Genomic DNA, 19,388 nt, shown 5'->3' with positions numbered 1-19,388 from the left:
AACATGGTCTAGACATATTCAAACCAGAGAAATCGATCATATATCTACCCCTAACCCTAAACTTTGTCTTCTGAAGTGTCGATCAAGCACGAAGAGAAGTCGTTTTGGGTTTCAAACATGGAAATTTAAAAAACTTCCCAAAAGCTTCACTTTGGAGTGACTAAGAAGGATCGATGCATGCTTACCTTTTCATTTTTATGTTTTATACTTGTTTAAATCTTGGTCAAACCTAGGATTTGACCAAGATTCAAAATGTGCATCAAAATTCAAAAAAAATTAGAAAATTTTAAAACCAAATTAAAGCACAAAGTTTTCTTATGTCATATGGTAAGCATTAAAGTTGATAAACAAGGTCTAGACACATATTCAAACAAAAGACAAATCATGTATCTACATCACTAACCCCTAAACTCTATCTTATGAAGTCAACAGCATGAAGAGAAGTGGTTTTGGGTTTCAAACATGGAAATTTCAAAAACCTCCCAAAAGCTTCATTTTAGAGTGACTAATAATATAAGAAGTATCCATGCTTACCACCTTTTCATTTTCATATTTTAAACTTGTTTAAATCTGTGTCAAATTACACCTATGATTTGACCAAAAGATTCAAATGGGCATAATTTTTTAAAAAAATCAGAAAAATGAAAAACAAAAGCATATAGTCTTCTTATGTCATATAGTAAGCATTCAAGTTGATAAACAAGGTTTGCACATATTCAAACCTAGGCAAAGCATGTATCTACCCCCTAGCCCCTAAACTCTATCTTATGAAGTCAAGCATGAAGAGAAGTGGTTTTGGGTTTCAAACATGAAAATTTCAAGAACATCCCAAAAATTTCATTTTAGAGTGACTATAAGAAGGATACATGCTTCCCCTTTTCATTTTCATCTTTTATACTTGTTTAAATCTTGGTCAAACCTAGGATTTGACAAAGATTCAAATGTGCATCAAAATTAAAAAAAAATAAAAAATTAAAAACCAAAGCACATAGTTTTCTTATGTCATATAATAAGCATTAAAGTTGATAAACAAGGTCTAGATATATTCAAACAAGAAAAATCATGTATCTACCCCTAACACTAAACTCTGTCTTATGTAGTCAAGCTTGAAGAGAAGTGGTTTTGGGTTTCAAACTTGGAAATTTAAAGAACCTCCTAAAAGCTTCATTTTAGAGTGACTAAGAAGGATCCATGCTTACCTTTTATTTTCATGTTTTAAACATGTTCAAATCTTGATCAAACCGTACCTAGGATTTGACCAAGATTCAAATGGGCACAAAAATTCAAAAAAATTGAAAAACCAAAGCACATAGCCTTCTTATGTCATATAGTAAGCACTCAAGTTGGTAAACAAGGTCTAGACATATTCAAACCAGAAAAATCTTGTATCTACCCCTAACCCTAAACTTTGTCTTATGAAGTCAAGCACGAAGAGAAGTCGTTTTGGGTTTCAAACATGGAAATTTAAAAAACCTTCCCAAAAGCCTCATTTTGAGTGACTAAGAAGGATGCAGGCTTACCTTTTCATTTTCATGTTTTAAACTTGTTTAAATCTTGGTTAAACCTATGATTTGACCAAGAGCAAATGGGCATAAAAATTCAGAAAAAATCAAAAAATGAAAACCAAAGCACATACTATTCTTATGTCATATATTAAGCATTCAAGTTGATAAACAAGGTCTAGACATATTCAAACCAGAAAAATCATGTATCTACCCTAACCCTAAACTATGTCTTATGAAGTCAAGAATGAAGAGACGTGGTTTTGTGTTTCAAACATGGAAATTTCAAGAACCCCCCAAAAGCTTCATTTTAGATTGACTAAGAAGGATCCAGGTCGAGCTTACCTTTTATTTTCATGTTTTAAACTTGTTCAAATCTTGGTCAAACCTAGGATTTGACCAAGATTCAAATGGGCATAAAAAAATGAAAAACCAAAGCACATAGCCTTCTTATGTCATATAATAAGCACTCAAGTTGATAAACAAGGTCTAGACATATTCAAACCAGAAAAATCATGTATCTACCCCTAACCCTAAACTCTATCTTACGAAGTCGAGCATGAAGAGAAGTGGTTTTGGGTTTCAAACATGGAAATTTCAAAACCTCCCAAAAGCTTCATTTCAGAGTGACTAAGAAGGATCCAGACCGGGCTTACATTTTATTTTCATATTTTAAACTTGTTCAAATCTTGGTCAAACGTACTGATGTCTACGTTCCCCCTCCTTTCCTGTAGACAGTGTTGGGCCTCCAAGAGCAGAGGTTTGTAGAACAGCAGCAAGTTTTCCCTTAAGTGGATCACCCAAGGTTTATCGAACTCAGGGAGGAAGAGGTCAAAGATATCCCTCTCATGCAACCCTGCAACCACAAAGCAAGAAGTCTCTTGTGTCCCCAGCACACCTAATAGGTGCACTAGTTCGGGGAAGAGATAGTGAAATACAGGTGGTATGAATATATATATGAGCAAGAGTAACGGTGCCGAGAAAATAGCTTGTTGGCGTGTAGTTGATGGTGGTGGTATTGCAGCAGTAGTAACACAAGAAAACAAGAAACAAGCAGCGATAGCAGTATTTAGGAACAAGGCCTAGGGATTACACTTTCACTAGTGGACACTCTCAACATTGATCACATAACAGAATAGATAAATGCATACTCTACACTTTTGTTGGATGATGAACACATTGCGTAGGATTACACGAACCCTCAATGCCGGAGTTAACAAGCTCCACAATAATGTTCATGTTTAAGTAACCTTATAGTGTAAGATAGATCAACATAACCAAATAGATCACATCAATACCATCATAGTAATAGTTAACTTCACAATCCACAAGAGATCATGATCATAGCCTACGACAAGAACCACATGGGGCACACACTAGTCACCTTTACACCATGCAGGAGGAATAGAATACTTTAATAACATCACTAGAGTAGCACATAGATGAATTGTGATACAAAACTCATATGAATCTCAATCATGTAAAGCAGCTCATGAGATTATTGTATTGAGGTACATGGGAGAGAGATGAACCACATAGCTACAGCGAAGCCCTCAGCCTCGGGGGTGGATTACTCCCTCCTCATCATGGAGGCAGCGATGGCGGTGAAGATGGCGGTGAAGACGGCGGTGGAGATGGCTCCGGGCAATTCCCCGTCCGGCAGGTGCCGAACAGAGACTTCTGTCCCCCGAATTGGAGTTTCGCGATGTGGCGGCACCCCTGGAGTCTTTCTGGAGTTTCGTCAAGCGGTGTCGAGGTTTTAGGTCACGACGGCTTAAATAGGCGAAGAATCGGAGTCGGAGGGGCCACGGGCTGCCCAAACCATAGGGGGGCGCGCCCCCCCTTGGGCCGCGCCGCCCTAGGGTGTGGGGCCCCCCTGGCACCCCTCTGGCCTTTCTCCGGTGCTCTGGAAGCTTCGCGTATTTCTAAGACTTTCGGTGTTGATTTCGTCCGATTCCAAAAATATTTCCTTACTAGGATCTCTGAAAACCAAAAACAGCAGAAAACAGCAACTGGCACTTCGGCATCTTGTTAATAGGTTAGTTCCAGAAAATGCACGAATATGACATAAAGTGTGCATAAAACATGTAGATAACATCAATAATGTGGCATGGAACATAAGAAATTATCGATACGTCGGAGACGTATCAGCATCCCCAAGCTTAGTTCTGCTCGTCCCGAGCAGGTAAAACGATAACACAGATAATTTCTGGAGTGACATGCCATCATAACCTTGATCATACTATTTGTAAAGCATATGTAGTGAATGCAGCGATCAAAACAATGTATATGACATGAGTAAACAAGTGAATCATAAAGCAAAGAATTTTCATGAATAGCACTTCAAGACAAGCATCAATTAAGTCTTGCATAAGAGTTAACTCATAAAGCAATAATTCATAGTAAAAGCATTGAAGCAACACAAAGGAAGATTAAGTTTCAGCGGTTGCTTTCAACTTATAACATGTATATCTCATTGATATTGTCAACATAGAGTAATATAATAAGTGCAATAAGCAAGTATGTAGGAATCAATGCACAGTTCACACAAGTGTTTGCTTCTTGAGGTGGAGAGAAATAGGTGAACTGACTCAACATTGAAAGTAAAAGAATTGTCCTCCATAGAGGAAAAGCATCGATTGCTATATTTGTGCTAGAGCTTTGATTTTGAAAACATGAAACAATTTTGTCAACGATAGTAATAAAGCATATGTATCATGTAAATTATATCTTACAAGTTGCAAGCCTCATGCATAGTGTACTAATAGTGTCCGCACCTTGTCCTAATTAGCTTGGACTACCAGATCATCACAATGCACATGTTTTAACCAAGTGTCACAAAGGGGTACCTCTATGCCGCCTGTACAAAGGTCTAAGGAGAAAGCTCGCATTGGATTTCTTGCTATTGATTATTCTCAACTTAGACATCCATACCGGGACAACATAGACAACAGATAATGGACTCCTCTTTTATGCATAAGCATGTAACAACAATTAATAATTTTCTCATTTGAGATTGAGGATATATGTCCAAAACTGAAACTTCCACCATGGATCATGGCTTTAGTTAGCGGCCCAATGTTCTTCTCTAACAATATGCATGCTTAACCATAGGGTGGTAGATCGCTCTTACTTCAGACAAGACGGACATGCATAGCAACTCACATGAAATTCAATAATGAATAGTTGATGGCGTCCCCAGTAAACATGGTTATCGCACAACAAGCAACTTAATAAGAGATAAAGTGCATAATTACATATTCAATACCACAATAGTTTTTAAGCTATTTGTCCCATGAGCTATATATTGTAAGGCGAATGATGGAATTTTAAAGGTAGCACTCAAGCAATTTACTTTGGAATGGCGGAAAATACCATGTAGTAGGTAGGTATGGTGGACACAAATGGCATAGTGGTTGGCTCAAGTATTTTGGATGCATGAGAAGTATTCCCTCTCGATACAGGGTTTAGGCTAGCAAGGTTGTTTGAAACAAACACAAGGATGAACCGGTGCAGCAAAGCTCACATAAAAGACATATTGAAAACATTATAAGACACTACACCGTCTTCCTTGTTGTTCAAACTCAATACTAGAAATTATCTAGACCTTAGAGAGACCAATTATGCAAACCAAATTTTAGCATGCTCTATGTATTTCTTCATTAATGGGTGCAAAGCATATGATGCAAGAGCTTAAACATGAGCACAACAATTGCCAAGTATCACATTACCCAAGACATTATAGCAATTACTACATGTATTTTTTTCCAATTCCAACCATATATCAATTTAACGAAGAAGAAACTTCGCCATGAATACTAAAAGCTAAGAACACATGTGTTCATATGAACCAGCGGAGCGTGTCTCTCTCCCACACAATCATTTATTCAAACAAAAACAAAAACAAGAAACATACAGACGCTCCAAGTAAAGTACATAAGATGTGACCGAATAAAAATATAGTTTCAAGAGAAGGAACCTGATAATTTGTCGATGAAGAAGGGGATGCCTTGGGCATCCCCAAGCTTAGACGCTTGAGTCTTCTCGATACATGCAGGGGTGAACCACCGGGGCATCCCCAAGCTTAGAGCTTTCACTCTTCTTGATCATAGTATATCATCCTCCTCTCTTGACCCTTGAAAACTTCCTTCACACCAAACTTCTCATAAACTTCATTAGAGGGGTTAGTACATAATCAAAAACTCACATGTTCAGAGGTGACACAATCATTCTTAACACTTCTGGACATTGCCCAAAGCTACTGGAGTTTAATGGAACAAATAAATCCATCCCTCATAGCAAAAGAGGCAATGCGAAATAAAAGGCAGAATCTGTCAAAACAGAACAGTCCGCAAAGACGAATTTCTAATAAATACTTCCGTTGCTCAGATCAGAAAACTCAAAACTAACGAAAGTTGCGTACATATCTGAGGAACATACAAGTAAATTGGCATATTTTTCTGATTTTTCTACAGAGAAAACAGCCCAGATTCGTGACAGATAGAAATCTGTTTCTGCGCAGAAATCCAAATCTAGTATCAACCTTCGATTAGAGGCTTCACTTGGCACAACAAAACACAAAACTAAGATAAGGAGAGGTTGCTACAGTAATAAACAACTTCCAAGACACAAATATAAAACAAAGTACTATAGCAAAATAACACATGGGTTATCTCCCAAGAAGTTCTTTTCTTTATAGCCATTAAGATGGGCTCAGCAGTTTTGGTGATGCACCCGCAAGAAATAGTATTTGAAGCAAAAGAGAGCTTCAAGAGGCAAATTCAAAACACATTTAAGCCTAACATGCTTCCTATGCAGAGGAATCTTGTACACAAATAAATTCATCAAGAACAAAGTGACAAGCATAAGAGGATAAAACACGAGTAACTTCAAGATTCTCAACATAAAGAGGGGAAACTTAATATTATTAAGATGCATATAACCATATTTCCCTCTCTCATAATAACTTTCAGTAGCATCATTGATGAAATCCACAATATACCCATCACTTAAAACATTCTTATCATGGTTCATATGCACAGAAGTATCATTAATTTTGGCATAAGAAGAGTTATTCTCATTAATAGTAATTGGAGCAAGATTATTATCAAGAATTTGAACATGGTAAACAAGTTGCATATTAAAAAAATTGTTTTTGGTAATCCAATCATGACTATGACAAGTTTCATAAGGATAATTATAACCTATATCATAGCATTCTTTATAATGATCATCAAAGATCGGAGGCACAGTGTCATCATAAGAAATAGGATAGTTATCTTTCACAGTCGGTTTATCTATGACCATACCATCATTGTTATTAGAAGGAGATGTATCAAACACATAATGATCAGTAGCAAAAGGATTTTCAAACACCTCTTCCCCAAGCTTAGAGATTTCTATATCATTATGGGAGGAAGCATGGATAGCACTGACACTATGGCAATTATTATCATCATCATTTTCAGAATTAATTTCCCAGAGATTTGCAATATCAAAAGTAGTGTGCTCATTCAAATCATGATTGCTAATGTATGTGAAGGGCATAGTAAGATCATCATATTCAGATTCATTATCACAATAATCATTAGGAGCAACATACTTACGGTTACCTAGCGTTATCTCATTCACGCGGGGATACGCCATTACCTCTTTCTTTTTATTCCCCTTCTTCTTCTTCTTCTTCTTCTTCTTCTTCTTCGTTCCCTTCTTCTTCTTCTTCTTCTCTTCCTTCTCCTCGTTTCCTTCTTTAGGAGGAAGAGGCTTGAAGGGTAGCTTGTCCGCATAACCTGGTTTACTTCCAGAAACAATAGAAGAAACTTGGGAGGATCCCTCCTTTTCATTAATTAGTTGAAAACACACAGCGGTCCTATCATATTTTGGCAAGGTGTCATCTTCTAAAATATTTTGTATGTAAGTATTTGTATGGCTATTATCAATGCAATAAGAAAAACACCCATGTAAGACATCATCAATATCAAGATCACTCATATGTAACAAAGAGATTTTTCTCGACAGTTCTTCACACCCCAAAAATAAAGTAAGTTCATCATGCTGATTAGGAGTAATTTCATCATCACAATACAAATTTGCAGCACTCATTGGGTTCAAATTATCATTGGAGGAGCATTGAAAATTAAAATGACCCACTTCATGGCAAACTTCACAAATAAAAGGATAGAGGGCACAAACTTTTTTACCAAGATCATCTAGAGCCCTAAACCGCTTTCTAGTTTTTTCATTAGTATGATGGATACAATATTCATCTTTGATTTGATTAATTCCACAAGGTTTATGTATTCCACAAAAATTAACATGCTTATAGGAAATAGCATTCTTAGGAGTTTGAGCATGCTTATTGCAATAATTAACAACAATTTCATTCTTCATGCAAGCCTCTTTAAAAGGTTCATGATACTTATCAAAATTCTTCTTAGGCAATTCAAAATGAGAAGCAAAGGATTTATAAAGATTTGCAGCAACTTGAGAGTCAAGACCATAAGTAGCACTCATATTTCGAAATTTATCGGTATCCATAAAGGCTTCAATGCATTCATAGTCATAATTTATACCTGACTCTTTACCTTTGTTGTTCTCCCATCCTTCAGCGTTGTCCTCAATCCGATCAAGAAGATCCCACCTAGCTTCAACCTCCTTGCTTGTGAAAGATCCCTCCGAACACGCGTCCAGATAGTCCTTGTGTTGTCCTGAAAGCCTCGCATAAAAATTATTAACAATAACATTACGGGGGAGCTCATGAATGAGACATTTGAGCATTAGTGATTTCAATCTCCCCCACGCTTGAGAAATACTCTCTCCATCACGAGGATAAAAGTTATAAATATAATTCCTATCAATATGCACTTCATGCGGAGGATAAAATTTAGAATAAAAGAGAGATGCAATTTCCTCCCAACCAAGAGAATGTCTATTCTCCAACAATTTATACCAATGCGCCGCTTTACCAGACAGCGAAACAGAGAATAGCTTCTTCCTCACTTCATCCATAGAGATACCTGCACACTTGAATAACCCACATAATTCGTGCAAAACAAAAGAAATGATCTCTAGGATGGACAGTTCCATCCCCTTTATAGTGGTTGTCCATAACACGTTCAATAATTTTCATAGGTATTTTATACGGAATACTTTCAGCAGGTGGATTTAAAATATCAGAAGCATCATTAGAGTTATCGCATATGGGAGATAAAGCATTATCAGAACAAATTTTCTCCCCTAAAGATGGGAAGCTAAAAAGATCACAAAAACTAGCTTCCCCAAGCTTAGACTTCTTCATAGCATTAGAAGTAATTGCATTCATACTAATAATATCGCTACTAGCATGCAAATAAGGTTCCATAGGGTTTTTAATTTTCGCATCAAACAATTCTAAATTAGGAAAAAGACTAAAAAGCTCACCAATTTTTTTGTTGTTTTCCATTATGCCTAACTAGTGTAAACAAGAAACAAAAAGTTGCAATTGCAGGATCTAAAGGAAATAGCTTCGAGCACAAACATAATGGCGCCAGAAAAGCATCATACACTGGAACCGGAGTATGAGTGCCTTTTACCTTTCCTCCCGGCAACGGCGCCTTAAAATAGCTTGATGTCTACGTTCCCCCTCCTTTCTCAGAACAGTGTTGGGCCTCCAAGAGCAGAGGTTTGTAGAACAGCAGCAAGTTTTCCCTTAAGTGGATCACCCAAGGTTTATCGAACTCAGGGAGGAAGAGGTCAAAGATATCCCTCTCATGCAACCCTGCAACCACAAAGCAAGAAGTCTCTTGTGTCCCCAACACACCTAATAGGTGCACTAGTTCGGCGAAGAGATAGTGAAATACAGGTGGTATGAATATATATATGAGCAGTAGCAACGGTGCCAGAAAATAGCTTGCTGGCGTGTAGTTGATGGTGGTGGTATTGCAGCAGTAGTAACACAGTAAAATAGTAAACAAGCAGCGATAGCAGTATTTAGGAACAAGGCCTAGGGATTACACTTTCACTAGTGGACACTCTCAACATTGATCACATAACAGAATAGATAAATGCATACTCTACACTTTTGTTGGATGATGAACACATTGCGTAGGATTACACGAACCCTCAATGCCGGAGTTAACAAGCTCCACAATAATGTTCATGTTTAAGTAACCTTATAGTGTAAGATAGATCAACATAACCAAATAGATCACATCAATACCATCATAGTAATAGTTAACTTCACAATCCACAAGAGATCATGATCATAGCCTACGACAAGAACCACATGGGGCACACACTAGTCACCTTTACACCATGCAGGAGGAATAGAATACTTTAATAACATCACTAGAGTAGCACATAGATGAATTGTGATACAAAACTCATATGAATCTCAATCATGTAAAGCAACTCATGAGATTATTGTATTGAGGTACATGGGAGAGAGATGAACCACATAGCTACAGCGAAGCCTTCAGCCTCGGCGGTGGATTACTCCCTCCTCATCATGGAGGCAGCGATGGCGGTGAAGATGGCGGTGAAGACGGCGGTGGAGATGGCTCCGGGGGCAATTCCCCGTCCCGGCAGGGTGCCGGAACAGAGACTTCTGTCCCCCGAATTGGAGTTTCGCGATGTGGCGGCGCCCCTGGAGTCTTTCTGGAGTTTCGTCAAGCGGTGTCGAGGTTTTAGGTCACGACGGCTTAAATAGGTGAAGAATCGGAGTCGGAGGGGCCACGGGCTGCCCAAACCATAGGGGGGCGCGCCCCCCCTTGGGCCGCGCCGCCCTAGGGTGTGGGGCCCCCCTGGCACCCCTCTGGCCTTTCTCCGGTGCTCTGGAAGCTTCGCGTATTTCTAAGACTTTCGGTGTTGATTTCGTCCGATTCCAAAAATATTTCCTTACTAGGATCTCTGAAAACCAAAAACAGCAGAAAACAGCAACTGGCACTTCGGCATCTTGTTAATAGGTTAGTTCCAGAAAATGCACGAATATGACATAAAGTGTGCATAAAACATGTAGATAACATCAATAATGTGGCATGGAACATAAGAAATTATCGATACGTCGGAGACGTATCACGTACCTAGGATTTGACCAAGATTCAAATGGGCATAAAATTTCAAAAAAAAAATGAAAAAAATGAAAAACCAAAGCACATAGCCTTCTTATGTCATATAGTAAGCACTCAAGTTGATAAACAAGGTCTAGACATATTCAAACCAGAAAAATCATGTATCTACCCCTAAGCCTAAACTTTGTCTTATGAAGTCAATCACGAACAGAAGTCGTTTTGGGTTTCAAACATGGAAATTTCAAATACCTTCCCAAAAGCTTCATTTTGGAGTGACTAAGAAGGATGCAGGCTTATCTTTTCATTTTCATGGTTTAAACATGTTTAAATAAGGAAGTGTGGTTCTGAAACCTCATACACATTGTTGCAAAAGTAATTACATCACCTAAACAATACTACTAGTTCATAATTCTAAACTTATGTTCAATCTGGGAAACATATAACACGAGCCTAGTTCACCAATTATCGTCATCCCTCTTGATGCGCTTGCCGGTGCCGCTTGTACCTGCCTCCCATGGGTTGGCAGTCCAAGTTCTGCACTCGTTCGCACTTCGTGTGTCGGGAATCCTTGTTGGAGCTTCCCAACCAGATACAAGCCCTGCCCTTCCTAGCTCACCACATCCAGCCGTTGCCCTAGCTTGCTCACCATGTGAACCGCCATCCCACGGAGACCCCGAAGTAGGCTCGCACGGGTCCTTTATCCATGGTGGCATATTCTTCGGATCAAATGGTATGTTGTACCTAAAGCAATAAGATACAAATTCCCAGTAGGTTGTCCCGACAAACTGCTTCTTCTCGTTGCGCCAGGCAGGGGGAAGAGCGGCCAACCTAGCCGCTTCCTTGCAATCCGGGCTAACCACTTCCCTTGGAATTGGTTGTGCTTGACGCTGCCCATCATTGATTTTTTTGAGTCGCCTGTACAACTCAAAACTAACATACCCATCGATCGCAGCATACCTCAAGTTTACTTGAGGCAATGGAATGCACTCCCATTGATCGTGGCTGCTAGTAGGGAACTTGGTCTTCATGTCTTTGTTAGATGGGTCAATGATGGCGGCTGCCAAATCACCAATGCCAGTCCTTTTGCCAGGACCATTGAAATTGATCATATCCTGAATGTCAATCCAATTATGTTCAGGAATTTTAATTCCATCTCTAGCAAACCTTCTAGAGTCACTCCTGATGTCAACAGTTGTGAAACAAATTCCTTTATGTTGAAGGAATTCTCGCAGTGCTAGATTGTCAGGACTCCTGCATGTTAACACAAATCAATCTTGTAAGATCGTATATGCTGAAATAGTACACATATTTTTCTTCCAGTAAACTGTATACTTGTTGCAGTGAAACAATGATTTTGCATCAGTGATACACATCAAAATAACATGAATTATTGTTGCGACTATATGATCTAATTATTTAAGTGTCAAGTTAAGATTCAGTTACTATATGTAAAATAAAAATATCTTGACATCCATGCCGATTATCGGTGAGTATGAGTACATGAAATTTGTGCAAATTTTGAGTACCAAAATCATGAAACTAGATATCGTGGTCAATCCAAAAAAAATACAAGTTTGTTGGATATTACGTTCCAGACCACATTTTTCATACAAGTTAGTTTGTTCGTGTTTTCATACAAGTTAGAACCTAGTCTATTTCGAAATAGAAAAGCAGATCCAAGATAAAGGAAGGCATGCAAAGAACATACCTGCAGAAATGGTACACCAGGACGTGGTCGTCCATGGCCAACTGAACGACGGTGGTACTTACTTGGTCCGAAGTGTATTCTAGGTCGAGGCCGACGAACCTGGGCCTGTCCTCTAGAAGCTTTTGTTCGTACATCTTGAGGGTGCACTCGAGAATGGAAGGGTCATTCGTGTAGACCACGTTCACCTTGGTCGTCCCATGGGGAACGACGCTCCTCTTAAGAGTAAACAGGCCGCCGTCGGCCATGGAAGCGCTGAAGAACGTCGAACTGATCGGAGGGATTGAGGGGGAGGGAGGGAGAGCAACTGCAAACAATGGGGTTTTTTGGAACTTGCCGAAATGCACGAGAGAACAAACCGCCAGGGGTTGTTTAGTGGGGACAGATGAGAATAATACTGCGACGAGGCTGAGGAATTAACTCCAACCGCCATTTAAATCTATTACTCCCTATAGCCAGTTGATAGGAAATGGACGGGCAAGATTGATTCTAGGGAGGTGAATCCCAGTATTTTCCCAATTTATTTGAGTTGTAATATAACCATCGTTAATACTTGAATTGAAAAATATTTACAAAATTAATTTATTATATACTACATGATGAGATAATCCAACAAACCATGGAAATGGATGGCCATCCAACCATGTCACCCGCTTGTGAAAATTGTATAGGTGGTAGTGTGCGCAATAAACACGGTAGCCACTTCACAAATACATCCTTTTAATTTTGCCCCCCTTAAATCGGCCAATAAAAATGAAAAGACTTTACGTGGAAAACCAAAAAAACTGTATTTGGCAAAGTATAGTTGAAAATACGAAGTTTTTCATTGATCTCTTAAAAAAGGGGTCATGATTCAAAAGTTCACCATGCATGGTTCTTGCGGTAACCAAGCTAGCTCACCCATGTGGCAAGAAGTGAATCAATGTCCAACATGCATGGTACCAAAAATATATACCTTACAGAATGATTCTGCTTCTCAAGAATATTTGCATGCCATGATGTTTGTTATTTTTCCTAGATAAAAGTAGTAATTGGCGACTTCTTGATTGCCTTGCTTGCTGATTTCAATAAGTTTGAACCTCATTTTGGCTTTATTTCAAATTTAGGCAAAAACTTCTTGGCAATCGACTTGTGATCTACTATACTTGGATGCAACCCACATTTTCGTTGGCTAATGTTTTCTGATTCCACAACAATAGGGCACATCCCTATGTCATCCCAAATTTTGAATTCTTATTAGTTTGGTTGATGACCACCATTCATATCCGAACTTAATTAATTGGAGTACAAATGATTTAGTTTATGGTTTCATGGTAAGCTAGTTTGACAAATTAACCTTCGAAATGGCGATTCGCCTACCATGCATGCATGTTTGGCCTACCTGGGAAATTTTGATTTGTGGTATTGTGCACACACTACACATGATAGCGAATAAAAAAACACCTATTTGGACCCCTTTGGCCAGCAAGGGCATGTTTGGTTCCTAGCCACAATTTGCCAAGAAGCCAAAATTTGGCAGCCATATAGTTTATTAGGCATGTGTTTGGTTTTTGCCACAATTTGGCTTATCATGCTTTATTGCATGTATGGTTCATTTGCCATAGACTCAACTTTTTTTTACAAAGTTTTGCCAAAGTTTGGCTTTAATATTTTAAGCCACAATTTGGTGGCTAGCCACACAATTTGGAGTATTTTTTTTTGGCTAACCACACTTTGGCTTTGGAAAAAATGTGGCTACCAAACATGGGTCCTAATAAAAAATAAACAACACACTAATGTGTGGTAAACCAAACATCCCTAATTTGCAAAGTTGCATATGTGAAAAAGGGGGGAAATGCATGCATTATTCAGAAGTTGACTGTGGTTTTCGTAGTGTAACCAATTAATTAAGCTTACATATGGGAAGAGGCTAGCGAGGCGAACTCAAGCAGCTATGGTTCCAATGTTGTCAAGTTTGAAGTGGAAAATGCATGAAGCTTGCTCAAATTAATGGGTAGAAAGCCAAAAGCAGTCCATATTTATTGTATATGCATGTGAATAATGACTCTTCACCCCAAACCTCTATGTATGATTGGGTTTTATATTTTTTACTTGTTAGTAGTAAGTACATGTCATGTGATGGCTCCATGCACATGTTTCACAACTTTTTTTTTGATTTGTTTCTACCTCATTTGGTTGGTTTCAAATTTGCTCAAACTTCCTATGCGTGCTATATATGTTGTACTATTGGGACCCATGTTTGGGCTTTGTTTGTGGTACCACACTTGCAGGGTACGTACCTCCAAGTATTTTATTCCCCAAAATTATGAATTCTAATTAAATGGTGAACTAAAAACTGATCATCTAAAGTTGGAAAATAAAATCCATATATAGCTCCACATCGAGATATTTGTATAAGGTAGACAAACTGCATTGCCACACATGCCTTATATAAGTTTGTTTTTTCTAGTGGAGTGGATTCCCTAATCACCCCACGGTTGTGACATTGTCAATGTTGTCATGATAAATAACATTGCGAGACTTTCCATCTTATTCTTTTTTGTAGAAATGATTGTCCCATTATGGCAAATGTCCCCATTCGTTTTTCAAATTAAGTAAACGTTATAGGATGAAAATTCACTGAATTGACAAATTTTCTAGATTTCTAACTATTTTAGCTCATTCAAACAAGTTTGCAATAGGCCGGCATGTTGTCCAGTGACGATTTTAGAGTACAATTTGATCAACATCACAAAAAGTGCTTTTAAGGTATCCTAGATGCCTTGGTAATTATCGAACACTTTCAAAAAGTGACCATATGTGAGCTGTGGAAAAAAGAAAAGACCAAAGTTAATAATATTCCTTAACTATTCACATATCATTTGTATTTTTTGTGCAAGCTAGAAAATTTCATTTTTTTGATGAAACTTCACAGATGCATACTCATCTGTGACCTGTGGAGGCGTGGAGCAATACACAACATAATATGTGTCCCAGTTTTGATTTCTTCATATTTTTTAAAAGTGCAGAAGTGTGATATCCGATAACAGGATGCGGGTGCAACTAGTTGCAAATGAGATGCTATGCATGCTGATATGATATGTCTTTTGTCGTCGCCCCATCCTACTTCTACATTTTCTTTACGGCCATATTTTAGTAGTTGCGACCAGGACGTGATCGGACTAGTCGATACCTGATAGTAGTCGTAGTATTGTACAACTTCTGCATGTGGCAAACAAGATGGTTGTAGAAGCCTCTAGAGTAGTAGTACTAGCTAACGGATAGTAGATTATATCTGGAGAAACTGACATAGCCATTGATATGACAAGACTATACCCGGATTTGGACGCATTGCAGTGGCTCCATCAATGTTCCGCTATGATGGTCAATTTTACTGCTACAACAGATTGTCGACGCAGGAGATTCCTTGGCTTCCGCGCAAGACCCTTCCTAAAGAAGGCATCTGCTCTGGCCCGTTGATTCTATGTGGACGGTTCCAGATTGCTTTATGTGTTTTTTGTACAGTATCAGATACTAGGTTTTCCTTCCCTCCCTATTAGGGGTTGTTTGGTTTAGGGGATAGGTTTATGGGATGAGAGTATCCCCAACCACCTGGCTAGGGATAGCCAATTTTTGTTGTTTGGTTGTGTAGGAATTGAGTGTAGGACGAGATGTGGTTAGTGGTAGTATAGATTTTTTTTGTTTGCTCGAAATGTTATGGGTGGCTATAAGATGGTTAGATTATCTCTGCACACATCAAATATACCACACATCCTATTTTTATAGCCCAAAAAAAAAACATAACCGGTGGTATGTGAATTGATCTGGGTAAAAATATTACACAACCGTACAAATATTCAAATCCTATAGTCAAATCCTACATAACTCCTATAGTCAAATCGTACATAACTCCTATACAAATTGTACGAATCAAATGATATGATTTCCCCCCTATATAGCTTGTTTGATTTGAAGAATTGAATCCTCCAAAATTTCTATGTATTGTTTTCTTATACTAGTACAACCCTATAGGATTTCTAATAAGAGGTTAGACCTCTTGGAAAAATTCATATGCAATTGTGACAACTATGCTATGCACTCTCAATCTCTAGTAGAAATTTCCTTTGGCTTTCCTATGATACCATCACACACCTAGCTTTACCAATTCCCGTACATTTTCCCGTAGGATTCAAGGAGGCATATGTCATAGCGATTCTCCATTTTTCTATCATATGAATCTAACATGCCCTCTCAGTTTGAGTGATGCAAAGTGGCCACTATAAGATTTATTTAGTCAGATTAATTGGTCATGCATACACTAGTTGTTTTCTATCTTTCCCTACACATGTCAATTAGCGAAATTTATAAGTGAAATCCTAAAATTCAAATAAATTGCTGAAAATTGGAAATAATATTACAGTTGTAGCAAATTACTTAAATCGATCCAGAAAATATGTACATGGCTTCAAGAATCTTTTTGCCGAACTGAGTAGTCCGTAAAGAACGTCCCTTTCGTCAAACTGACATGGCCTTTGATTTGACAATAGAACACTAATATTTTGGACCTGAATCAGAGTGGTGAAGGCGTACAGCTCGATCAATGCAATGGTATGATGGCTATGCAGCTATACCTATATAGAAGTAGACTACTACTCGTAGTAGACTTTGCGACACAGAGATTTGGCTTCCGCGGCCGACCCCGAACAAGATTCTTTTACATTGCCGATATATCTTTTCACTGACATTGAATCGCTGAAACTTGGGGTCCGCCTGTGGCAGGACCAGCCTGTCAATGGCCCAAAGTCTTATGTGCTCCCGCCCTTCGATTTTGGATGGACGGACAAGATTGCCCAGTCCCATCCGTGTCCTGTTCGTTCCAGTTTCATCCTCCTCCCCGGGGAACCCTCCCCGGAGAGCTCTACACCGACCCCTTCTATCCCCACCTGCTTGTCCCTTCCTTCTTCCTCCAGCGATTCATCCCTCGTTCAACAAGTTGTCTAAGAAGAACATGAAGAAGAGTAAGAAGAGGAAGGAGGCGTTGGTGTCTGAGACTAAATCTGCGGTGAAATCCATCCCGCTGAAAGTCCTGCAAACTCGGACTTTGAAAGTGTACCAGCGGTGCCGGCGGACAGGCATGTCTGCGCTTCCATCGCAAGCTCAGTCTGCTTCGGGCTTGTTGGGCCAGGGCAGAGTAATCCAGCAAGAGTCCTGGTAGGTTTTTATCGCCATGTGCTTTCTTTGCTCCCATGAACGCAGATTACAGCAAGGCAAACAGATCCAACTATTTTTTTTTACCCGGGAGAACCAGTTATTTGACCGTCTTTCTTCCAGGGCCGACCGTTCAAGTGTCGCCCTTCCTACCGATGCCGAGAAATCGCCCGTGTTTCGCCAAGATGGTGGGTACGAAGCTCCCCGGTATGTTTCCATCGCCATGCCGAAGTTTTCTCTGCCTTCTGGCTGGCTAGCGAATCAAACAATTTAACCGTCTTTCTTCCATGGCGGCTGGTTTCAGCGCCATTCCTACCCAAGTTGAGAAATCGCTCGTTTCTCGCCAACCTGGTGGGTACGAAGCTCCTGGGTATGTTTCCATCGCCATGCCGGATTTTCGTTGAGTCCTTGCTGGCAGGCGGTGCCAACTAAACCGGCTATCATCTTCCAGGGCCGACGGTTCCAGGCTCGTGCTTTCTACCGCAGGATCCACTTCGTACTTAGCTACCGAGGACCCGTTGTTTGATGAGCACTTGTTAGCTCTCAAGAGCATTAATAATGTATGCACTATATAATATATATCCATTGCTTTTTTTTCTTCCTCTTCATCTCCGTACTACATGAGGGCTTCTTTAATTCGTAGGACTCCTATAAGAATTGTGTAGCATTTAGATCCTATGGGATTTTTTCCTACATTAGTTGTTTCATTTATAGGAACATATCCTATAGGAACTAATCCTATAGGAATCTAGTAGTGCGAATAATATAGGAATAAAACATTAATTCAACTAGCCATGACATCTCAATCCTATGTTTGTTCCTTTTTTCGAAATGGGGGACATACCACAGCCTCTGCATCAAAATGATGTATATGGCTGCTTTATTGCTTTCTTCAGTTCATACACAAATTATGACAACTTCTCACGGATCAGCTAGAGTCGACACAAAGATCCACCAACGAAACATAGAAAACAGCGGGTGCCAAAAAGGCAAAAACACATCAGTAAGTAATTCTATGAGGAAGCGCCACCACAGTGCTGTAAAAATCCCGTGCGGCTGTCTCTAGTCAGTTGCACCCATACTCCATGATATCCTGCTGATCCTTGGGCGGGAGATAAGAAACATACGGATCTAGTGAATAATCATAGGGATAACCTGCAAGAAGGGATGAGATTTAGGTTTATTAAACACGAATTCATTTTGTACATTCCAAATAGCCCATAAAATAGCGCATACACCCACTCTAATGTATACAAAATCCTATGCTTTTCCTAATCTTATGATTTTCCTATCCTGTGAATGAAAAAGGATCCTTGATTCGTTACTGGTGAATTTTTCAATGCAGGAAGGGATTATGAGATTATCGGCGACAGCCGCCGAGATCAAGGGCCAGAACATGCATAGGTTTGGTATCCTGAATGCAGCATCAGAGACGAATGCTCAGTCTCCGGGAGAGGAGCAGCCAGTGCGCGTGTATGCATCTTCGGCCGTGTATGTTTCCATTGCCGTGCCGCAGTTTCATCGCCTCCTTGCTGGATGCCAGATCTAACTACTTAACTGTCTTTCTTCTAGGAATGGCGGTTCCATCGTTGAAGAGGTTCCTATGGACAAGGACTTTGCAGCTCTCAGGCATATTGAAGAGGTTGGCACTCCATTTGTTTATTTCTCCCCCCTCATCTGCACTCTGCATACTTCATTGCTGTTGAATTTGCAATGCAGGATGTGATAACACGATTCTCCGTGAAACTGGACCAGATCAAGGGCCACAACACCATCCTTCATAAGAAAATCCGCCACCTCGTGGGCAGGTGCATTTTAGATCGTGCCATGTCGGAGGAGAATGCCCGTTCCGTGCAATCTTCTTTTGATAAACGGTACTCAGACGTTGTCGCTGAGTGTAAGAAGTTGAAGAAGAAAGTCAAGGAACTACACGCCCAGCCACCGATG

Source organism: Lolium perenne, chromosome 7 (assembly GCF_019359855.2).
Source record: "Lolium perenne isolate Kyuss_39 chromosome 7, Kyuss_2.0, whole genome shotgun sequence".
Taxonomy (NCBI): Eukaryota; Viridiplantae; Streptophyta; class Magnoliopsida; order Poales; family Poaceae; genus Lolium; species Lolium perenne.
This window is presented reverse-complemented; position numbering follows the sequence as displayed.